Source organism: Staurois parvus, unplaced genomic scaffold (assembly GCF_062004578.1).
Source record: "Staurois parvus isolate SC_StPar_1 unplaced genomic scaffold, SC_StPar_1.0 ptg003789l, whole genome shotgun sequence".
Classification (NCBI taxonomy): Eukaryota; Metazoa; Chordata; class Amphibia; order Anura; family Ranidae; genus Staurois; species Staurois parvus.
Genome location: NW_028321585.1, coordinates 39,480 through 50,490, shown reverse-complemented (window position 1 = coordinate 50,490; position 11,011 = coordinate 39,480).

Here is an 11,011-nt window from a genome sequence, read left to right as displayed (position 1 = left end):
GGAGGCAGACGACCCGCAGACCTGCAGGAAGAACAGAGACAGGAGCGGGAGGCAGACGAGCCGCAGGAAGAACAGACACAGGAGCGGGAGGCAGACGACCCGCAGACCTGCAGGAAGAACAGAGACAGGAGCGGGAGGCAGACGAGCCGCAGGAAGAACAGACACAGGAGCGGGAGGCAGACGACCCGCAGGAAGAACAGACACAGGAGCGGGAGGCAGACGACCCAAAGACCTGCAGGAAGCACAGACACAGGAGCGGGAGGCAGACGACCCATAGACCTGCAGGAAGAACAGATACAGGAGCGGGAGGCAGACGACCCATAGACCTGCAGGAAGAACAGATACAGGAGCGGGAGGCAGACGACCCAAAGACCTGCAGGAAGCACAGACACAGGAGCGGGAGGCAGACGACCCGCAGGAAGCACAGACACAGGAGCGGGAGGCAGACGACCCGCAGGAAGCACAGACACAGGAGCGGGAGGCAGACGACCCATAGACCTGCAGGAAGCACAGACACAGGAGCGGGAGGCAGACGACCCATAGACCTGCAGGAAGCACAGACACAGGAGCAGGAGGCAGACGACCCGCAGGAAGCACAGACACAGGAGCGGGAGGCAGACGACCCGCAGGAAGCACAGACACAGGAGCGGGAGGCAGACGACCCATAGACCTCCAGGAAGCACAGACACAGGAGCGGGAGGCAGAGGACCCGCAGGAAGAACAGACACAGGAGCGGGAGGCAGACGACCCGCAGACCTGCAGGAAGAACAGAGACAGGAGCGGGAGGCAGACGACCCGCAGGAAGAACAGACACAGGAGCGGGAGGCAGACGACCCGCAGACCTGCAGGAAGAACAGAGACAGGAGCGGGAGGCAGACGACCCGCAGGAAGAACAGACACAGGAGTGGGAGGCAGACGACCCGCAGGAAGAACAGACACAGGAGTGGGAGGCAGAGGACCCGCAGGAAGAACAGACACAGGAGCGGGAGGCAGACGACCCGCAGGAAGCACAGACACAGGAGTGGGAGGCAGAGGACCCGCAGGAAGAACAGACACAGGAGTGGGAGGCAGAGGACCCGCAGGAAGAACAGACACAGGAGCGGGAGGCAGGCGACCCGCAGGAAGAACAGACACAGGAGCGGGAGGCAGACGACCCGCAGGAAGAACAGACACAGGAGCGGGAGGCAGACGACCCATAGACCTGCAGGAAGCACAGACACAGGAGCGGGAGGCAGACGACCCATAGACCCGCAGGAAGAACAGACACAGGAGTGGAGGCAGAGGACACATAGACCTGCAGGAAGCACATACTCAATGTAGCTGAGGATGCAGGAAATAATCTGCCGTCTGTCTCCGTTCACATCTCTGCGTTTCCCCCCGCTGCATTTTTTTGGAAAGGGTCGGGGACTTTTTTTAAATGCAAAACATTGCGTATTTGGTTCAATAGACTTCAATAGAGACTGTGCAGAAATGCTTGTAGTGTGTTTTTGATGCATTTTTTATGTGTTTTTGACACGTTTTGTGTTTGAATCTGCCCAGCAAGTTGAAAAAATAAAATGCAAAATGCTTAAAAAACGTGGCAAAACCGCACCGCAGAAACGGATCAAACGCAAACTCTAGGTGTGACGCTAGCCTTACACAGTTCCTGCTCCATCCTAAACTGAAGAAAATGTTCCATCTGGAGAGGAAGAAGAATCTGTATGAACAATCGGAGTTCCGTTGAAGGACCGTTCATCTTCCACAGCCGCTGGATGAAACGTCTCTTTGGCTCCTCGGCAATTGTTACCAACGCATGTCCTTCTCCTCTTCCGACTCGGAGACTCTTGACGCGGCCTCCCTGGACGCTCGCAGCCAAAGGCGGCGCATTATTTCCGGGCGCGTTGAGGCTCTGTGCGCACAGGGACGTCACCGATGCATTAGCAGCCCTCCTGGCAGTGATGTGCTGAACTGTGGCATCTCCGCAGGGAACCATCACTTGCGTCAGCTCCATCTTCCCTCCGCCTGCAGCTGAAATGACGGTGAGAGCGGCAAAACGCGGAGGCTGACGAATATTCCACTAATCGCCGGGATTTACATGCTTATTAAAATCTGCCAACTTAACCTCGAAGCCGCAGACATCTATAGGAAGCAGATTGAGGGGGGGGGGGAGGGGCGCTCATCGCTGATCTGATTCACGTTGCATGAGCCGTCCCCAGCAAAGCGGTTCATGAAATGTCCAATCGATGTGACAGACGCCTGAATCAGCAGTTTGATCCGCGAAAGGACTTTCCCAGCAAGCAAAGGCCAAAAGCTCATCAAAGTGACTCACGGTGTCACCAAGGATGGGAAAAGCCGATTTCTGGGGTCAGGGGGGAGCGGGGGCTCCTGCTGCGGCCATCGACTTCTTGTATCTCCGGAGAGGTCCTTCAATTAGACGGAATGTCAGGACAGAAGAGCGGGAGTGATAGGAGTCACCAGTATGATCCCACACCCACTTCTTAGGCCCCTTTCCCCCAGGTGTTCCGTATGTCCGTTTATATCTGTCCGTTTACGGATGAAAACCAGACCCCCACGTATTTCTATGGACTTGCAGATGTAAACGGATGATCGTCTTTTTACATCTGTTAATGTCCACATCTGTTGACATCCGTTTTTTGAATGGAAGAAAACCCTATTTTTCTTCCGCAAAAAAACCCGGAATGGACAAAAAACTGATATCATCGGATGTAAACGGACCAAAAACGGATGTAGATGGATGAAAATGGATCTAAACGGATGTAAACCAATGTAAACGGATGACAAAACAGATGTGTATTCATACGTTTTTTTTTTCTTTGAAACTTTCTTTTGAGACTGAAGAAGAAAAACGGAGCGCCCGTGTGAACAGACCCTTAGTGTGCATTGTGTTGAGCATAAAGCCACGGAGCCACGGAAACAGGACAGCAGCCCTTTAAATATGATGACATCCATTAAAAGAAAAGAGCAGGAATATAAACAAACATCACCTATGCGGACGAATCGTTGATCCAACGCTGCAGCTGTACACCAGGAACTGAGCGATCAGAGAACACAGACTGCTCAGGTCTTGGGTCCACTCTGAGCACAGAGCTGGGACTGTCAGCCACCGGCTCTCTACTCCTCCAGTGCTCACTGGAGCGCAGATCTGTGATGGGGGTGGCTGGCTCAGGCTCTCAGCAGCACAGAGCCAGCTGCCGTTCAGGAATCTGGGTGGATCCTGACACTATTGTCAAGATCCTTGCAGAGTCTGGACCGTCTTTGTGACATCAGCCAACAGCAGACTTTAGCCCGCTGTGAGCTGAATCTTGGTCAGAGGAGTGCAGAACAAAATGCAATCTTGTGACCCACAGATGTATGGCCAAGAGAGCTTTGCCCAAACTTCTCCTTTAAACTGGTGCCATGGCCGCTGCCCCAGGTTTCCTGTCTCAGGGTGGCTCCTGTTTCTGGCAGCATCCTATGAAGCCACCTTTGTATGCAGGGACTACATTGGTGTCTCCCTGCACTGTGTGCATCAATAGAAACACAGCCCATAGCCTAGGATAGCATAGCAATCCCAACCCTTCTCCAAGCAGACAGATGGGCTTCAGCTCGCACTGTGCACTGTTAGCTCTTTCCTGTGAAAACTGGAAGTTCAGGGAAGCAGCAGTGAAGGCCCTTTTCACATGGGGCTGATCTGTCAGCATGATCTGCCTGCTCAGTGGGGGGGGGGGGGATCTCTCTCCACTGATCCCCACTGAGCAGGCAGATTCCAGGTCTCTGTCCACTCTGCCTGCTGATTTCAATGGGACCGACTGTCCGTCTCCACCTGGTTGTCATCCGATCCGATCTGCTGGACAGATGAACAGATCTCCATCCGTCTGGATTGGATGGGATGCTGGTGGGTGTCAGTAGACTACTGTCCGCTGGCACCCGCCGGTCCATAGAAGTCTATGGATGGACTGATCGCGGTCCGCCTGAAAAGCGGACAGGCGGACCCCTTCGCTCCGCTTGTGTGGAAGGGGCTGAAAAGCTGCAATTGCGGGGTAAGAATTCTAACACATTGTTTACTGCAGAATGTTTATTGCGCCCGGTGTGCAAGGCTCTGTTCCCACGAGTGCAACTCCAAAGTTGGGCAATTTCGAGTGCAACTTTGGAGCCACTTTGACGTAACTTTACACTCTCTGCCACTCAAGTCGCATCAAAGTAGTGCAGGAAGCTTTCCAAAGACACTGCGACTTTAAGTCGCATAGATTGGAACGGGTGTCATTGAGATCAATGGCCTGTGACTTGTGATAGGATGTTGTGTCCGAAGTCGCATGAAAAGTCGCATTAGTGGGAACGGAGCCTTCAGCTAAAAACACTGACGGCTGAAAATAAAATGTTAATAAAGAAATAATCGCATTGATTGGTGTTTTCTTGTCTGGAGGTTTCTCTAGGAATTGGAACATCCCCACAACACAAATCGGAAGCCATCCAATGCCAACTGGCCTGCCATAAAAAGCATCTGCAATCCCGGACTTGGCACCTCTCCGCGGCCAGCTTGGAAGGGACTTCTCTCTGTGAATATTAAGAGCTCACAAATCATTTGATTTCCAGCAGGGTCGGCCAGTAACAGTCGCAGCTTGGTATTGATACAATGCTTGTCTTGTGGAAGCTTCAGAGCGCCATTCCCTTCCTCTCCGAACCGCCACCGTGTTGCTGTGAACGACCGGGATAGCGGCTTTTGTTCGCGCTCAGCCACACAGAAGCAATACGAGGCAAAAAAAAGAGCTTTTGGGTCTTATAAATAATTACTGGCAATGTTGTGAGGACAGGAGCAGTTCTTGGATCCGGAGGGAGGGGGGGGGACATGACTTATTAATGGATGACTCAACAGGAGAGGAAGGTTGTGTAAGGCCCAGGCTGGGGGCTCAGATTCGAGTGACACCACCATAAAGGAAGCGCTCTCCTCTTACAAAGTGGAGATGAAGAGTTATCAGAGGAACTCATCTCAACGCTGGGAACTCTTCTATGTATAATTCACAAGATCCTACAGGCTCATGCATGATAAAGGCCAAGCTTCGGGGACCTGTTCTGTATGAGCGGCTCGTTCCTTCCATGGAGGGGGACTTCTTCAATCCTCTCAAACTCAGATTGCCTGGTTATGAAAATAATCCACTGCGCCGGGATTTATGGGGTGATGGGGAGTAATGATGACATTCCAGAGAGAGCTTAAAAGGCTTTTGGTTTGCGACGGCAAATTAATCATGGATGACTCTGTCGGAAGTGGAGTGGGATTAGGTGAGGGGTGATGGGATGCAGAGCTGAACGATGGGGGCTTCTTATTGTGCTGGTTGGACAGCTGTGTGTCTAAAGAAGAAGCGAACTTATACATTCAAAATCATTCTGCTCTCTTCCCCGGCTCTGTGCTCTACTAAAACACAGCCTGGGCCACGATGACCCAGAGATGTGAACACGCTCCTGATTTCTGAAGTATACTGGTGACGCAACAATGTAGCATAGAAGAACCTTCAGAAAGGTATTCACCATAACATACAAAGATATCTGAGATAACTGGGAGCTTCCCGTCTTGTGGAAAGTTTGGTGAAGACCCTTTTCTGTCCCCTGTACAAAGCCAGCTCCATAAAGACATGGTCTGAGAGTTTGGTGTGGAGAAAGTAGAGTGGCCTGCACAGAGCCCTGACCTCACCCCACTGAACACCATTGGGGTGTATTGGAAAGCCAATGATGATCCAGGCCTTCTCATTCAACATCATTACCTGACCTCACAAATATTCTTTTGGCTAATTGGACACGATTTCCTACAGACAGACTCCAAAATTTTGTAGGAAGTCTTCAAGAGTTAAATCAGCTCCATAAAGACATGGTTTGACCAATTTGGTGGGGAGGAGCTTGAGTGTCCTGCACATTTCCTACAGACTCCAAAATTTTGTAGGAAGTCTTCTCATAAGAGTTGAGTCAGCTCCATAAAGACATGGTTTGACCAATTTGGTGGGGAGGAGCTTGAGTGTCCTGCACATTTCCTACAGACTACAAAATTTTGTAGGAAGACTTCTCATAAGAGTTGAGTCAGCTCCATAAAGACATGGTTTGACCAGTTTGGTGGGGAGGAGCTTGAGTGTCCTGCACATTTCCTACAGACTCCAAAATTTTGTAAGAAGTCTTCTCATAAGAGTTGAGTCAGTTCCATAAAGACATGGTTTGACCAGTTTAGTGGGGAGGAGATTGAGTGTCCTGCACAGAGCCCTGACCTCAATCCTACTGAGCACCATTGGGATGAACTGGAACACCAACTGCAAGTCAGGCCTTCTGCATACAAAGCCAGCTCCATAAAGGCAGGTGGAAATGGATGCTGTTCAGACCAACCAACATGGATTCAATGATGAATGTCCATGTTGGCCTCAGCCCTCGATCCGGCCATGCCCTCTGACACATTTCACCCTTCCCATCGGGGCTTGGTCAGAGTGAGGGCTGAGGCTAACATGGACATTGCTCATTGAATCCATGTTGGTCGGTCTGAGAGGCATCCATTTCCCTGTCTTCACACTCCTGGATTAGTATCAGGATGCCCCCTCCCATCTTCAGAGTACCGTTGGGGTTATCCCACACTGCCCAACTGTGAGCGGTGCCACAAGCGTGTCACATCTCCATCACATCTCCATATAGACATGGTTTGACCAGATTGTTGTAGAGAAACAGAAGTGTCTTATACAGGCCTTGATCTCAACCCCACTGAACACCTTTGGGATGGATTGGAAAGCCAATGATGATCCAGGTCTTCTCATCCAACATCAATACCTGACCTCCCAAATATTATTTTGGCTCACTGGACACAAATGCCTACAAATGGACTCCAAAATGTCGTACAAGTCTTCCCGGATACGTCAAGCCAGCTCCATAACAACGTGGTTTGGTGTAGAGGGAGTGTCCTGGACAGGGCCCTGAACTCAACCCTACTGAACACTGTTGGGATGGATTGGAAAGTCGATGATCAAGTTTTTTATTTTTATTATTACAGGTACTTATATAGTGCCGTCACTTTACATGTATGTACACACGGCGCACAAAAATGAAAGGAAGACTTGGAAAACCCATCAGATCTCAATGGGGAAAAATCTCCTGCTGGATCTCTGAACTGACATGGACGGGGGATGGGTGAGGAACGTAAGGATGCCCCATTGTTTGATGGAAATGAAAACTATCAACCTACACCTGCCTGGAGTTTGTATGTTCTCCCTGTGCCTGCGTGGGTTTCCTCCAAGTACTCTGGTTTCCTCCCACACTCCAAAGACATGCTGGGAGGTGAATTGGCTCCTGTCTAAATGGTCCCTAGTATGTGTATGTATGAATGTGAGTTAGGGACCGAAGATTGTACGTCCCTGGAGGGTTAGGGACCGTAGATTGTACGCCCCTCGAGGGTTAGGGAACGTAGATTGCACGCCCCTCGAGGGTTAGGGAACGTAGATTGCACGCCCCTCGAGGGTTAGGGACCGTAGATTGCACGCCCCTCGAGGGTTAAGGACCGTAGGTTGCACGCCCCTCGAGGGTTAGGGACCGTAGGTTGCACGCCCCTCGAGGGTTAGGGACCGTAGGTTGCACGCCCCTCGAGGGTTAGGGACCGTAGATTGCACGCCCCTCGAGGGTTAGGGACCGTAGATTGCACGCCCCTCGAGGGTTAGGGACTGTAGATTGCACGCCCCTCGAGGGTTAGGGACCGTAGATTGCACGCCCCTCGAGGGTTAGGGACCGTAGATTGCACGCCCCTCGAGGGTTAGGGACCGTAGATTGCACGCCCCTCGAGGGTTAGGGACCGTAGATTGCACGCCCCTCGAGGGTTAGGGACTGATGTGAATGTACAATATATATGTAAAGTGCTGCGTCAATTGATAGCGCTATATAAGTACCTGAAATAATAATAATAAATCCTATGAGAGCCTGCAGCCCATCCCCGGGATCTGTCGCCTCTCCCCTACGTGTGCCTGCAGCCCATCCCCGGGATCTGTCGCCTCTCCCCTACGTGTGCCTGCAGCCCATCCCCGGGATCTGTCGCCTCTCCCCTATGTGTGCCTGCAGCCCATCCCCGGGATCTGTCGCCTCTCCCCTATGTGCCGGGAATCACTGAGGTAATATGGAGAGGAGAGCTTCCAATATGAGGAACCAAGCTGAGCGCTCATCTTTTTTAACACCAAAAGGGGTCAGCGGGGAGCAGAGCGCCTTCACTAGCCGCCTGCTGGAGTGGAATCACGCCGAGCATAATTATAAGTAAACGCCAACCATTAAATGGAGCAGCTTCTCGCCGAACGCCTGCGGGGTGTCTAATGATGGGCTGGACGACCTTCAAAGAGCAACTTCAAGCAACCAATAAAATCATTTAATAAATTGCCAATTGATAAACATGTGAGCGGTGCTGCCGGGTCCAAGTTCCGAAGTTGGAGAATCCACTGAATATACATTAACCCCTTCAAGTCCGGACACTCCCCCCCCCCCCCTTCCAGTCCGGACGCTTCCCCCCCCCCTTCAAGTCCTGACGCTTCCCCCCCCCCCCCCTTCCAGCCCGGACGCTTTCCCCCCCCCTTCCAGCCCGGGCGCTCCCCCCCCCCCTTCCAGCCCGGACGCTTTCCCCCCCTCCCCCTTCCAGCCCGGGCGCTTTCCCCCCCTCCCCCTTCCAGCCCGGGCGCTTTCCCCCCCTCCCCCTTCCAGCCCGGGCGCTTTCCCCCCCTCCCCCTTCCAGCCCGGGCGCTTTCCCCCCCCCCCCCCTTCCAGCCCGGACGCTTTCCCCCCCTCCCCCTTCCAGCCCGGACGCTTTCCCCCCCTCCCCCTTCCAGCCCGGACGCTTTCCCCCCCTCCCCCTTCCAGCCCGGACGCTTTCCCCCCCCCCCTTCCAGCCCGGACACTTCCCTTCCAGCCCGGACGCTTTCCCCCCCCCCCCTTCCAGCCCGGACGCTTTCCCCCCCTCCCCCTTCCAGCCCGGACGCTTTCCCCCCCTCCCCCTTCCAGCCCGGACACTTTCCCCCCCTCCCCCTTCCAGCCCGGACACTTTCCCCCCCTCCCCCTTCCAGCCCGGACACTTTCCCCCCCTCCCCCTTCCAGCCCGGACACTTTCCCCCCCTCCCCCTTCCAGCCCGGACACTTTCCCCCCCCCCCCTTCCAGTCCGGACACTTTCTCACCCCCTTCCAGTCCGGACACTTTCCCCCCCCCCCCCTTCCAGCCCGGACACTTCCCCCCCCCCCCCCCCCCCTTCCAGTCCGGACACTTCCCCCCCCCCCCCTTCCAGTCCGGACACTTTCTCACCCCCTTCCAGTCCGGACACTTTCCCCCCCCCCCCCTTCCAGCCCGGACACTTCCCCCCCCCCCCCTTCCAGTCCGGACACTTCCCCCCCCCCCCCTTCCAGCCCGGACACTTTCCCCCCCCCTTCCAGCCCGGACACTTTCCCCCCCCTTCCAGCCCGGACACTTCCCCCCCCCCCCCTTCCAGTCCGGACACTTTCTCCCCCCCTTCCAGTCCGGACACTTCCCCCCCCCCCTTCAAGTCTGGACACTCCCCCCCCCCCCCCTTCCAGTCCGGACACTTTCCCCCCCCCCCTTCCAGCTCGGGCCAATATTCAGCTTTCAGCACTATCACACTTTGAATGACAATTGCGCAGTCATGCAACACTGGAACCAAAGGAAAATGTATAACTTTTCCCGCACAAATAGAGATTTCTTTTGGTGCTATTTGATCACCACGGGGTTTTTTATTATTTTTTGTGATATAAACAAAAATTGAAAAAACAAAAACTTTTTACTTTTTGATGCAAAACATATCCAATCAAAAATTTTAAATAATCAAATTTCTTCATAAATTTTGTCCAAAATGTTTTCTGCTCCGTGTCTTTGGTTAAAAAAAAAAAAATCCCGAGAAGTATATATTGATTGGTTTACATGAAAGTTACAGCGTCCACAAACTATGGGGTATATACTGGGATTCTGTTATATATATATATGCTACTAATGGTGGTGATCACTGACTTATAATGGGGCTGCAATAGTGTGGCGGGCAATCTGGCACAAAGTGACGCTGGGGGGGAACAGGCTAACTGCCACTGACATCACCAGTCCTGTACACGGTCACTGTACTGATCACACTGGCTGGAAAGGGGTTAACGTCTAGAGGCAATCAAAGGGTCAACTGTGCACCTAACTACGTATAATGTGCGTATTTTGTGCTGCTTTTACTATCTCATCTCTTTGTTTCTTATTGCTGCTTTGCAGGGATGAGAAACAGAGAGATCATTCCCTCTGTACAGAGCCCTGTGTTGACTGACAGCACAGAGCTCTGGGCTGTGATTGGACACCGCCAATCAGCAGGTCCCACCCATGAATTGTTGTCTGGGACTTGCCTAAAGTTTGCTGTCAGTTGATGTCATTCCGCCAGTCCAGCCTCTGAATGCATCCCGACTTTAATGTCAGGATCCACCCAGATTGGCAGCAGGCTCAACCTCAAGTGTGCTGCTGAGAGCCCTGAGCCAGCCGCTCCTGCCCCCTGCACAGCCCGGAGCTTCAGTGAGCGCTGGAGGGGAGAGCAGAGAGACAGAGACTGACACGGCTCTCTGCTCACTGAAGACCGGGAACTGAGCGATCAGCAGTCATGTGATCAGCAGTCTTCCATCACTCATTTCTCGGTCTTAGAGGCAGCGGGGGACAGATTCCACAGCCACCTAGATGAGTAAAAGTCCGGGTTCACATACATGCGGTGCGGTATATCGCGTGTGATTTGCAGAGGAACCGCACCGCATTCCCCGCAGATCACGTGTGTGCGGTGCGATCGGAGGCGTACATTTTCTATGGCTCTATTTGCACCAAAAACATGCGGGGCCCTTTTCTGGGTCCGCACTAGAATCGGATCACACGGGTATTCACACCTCTGGGATCCGATTCTGCACATGGCACCGCGTTCTGCGGACCGATTTCGGGGTGTTAACATTCACACCCGCAGCGTTTCGCAGGAACGGGGTGCGATTCTGATGCGGTGCGGAAGTCGCACAGAAAACACTG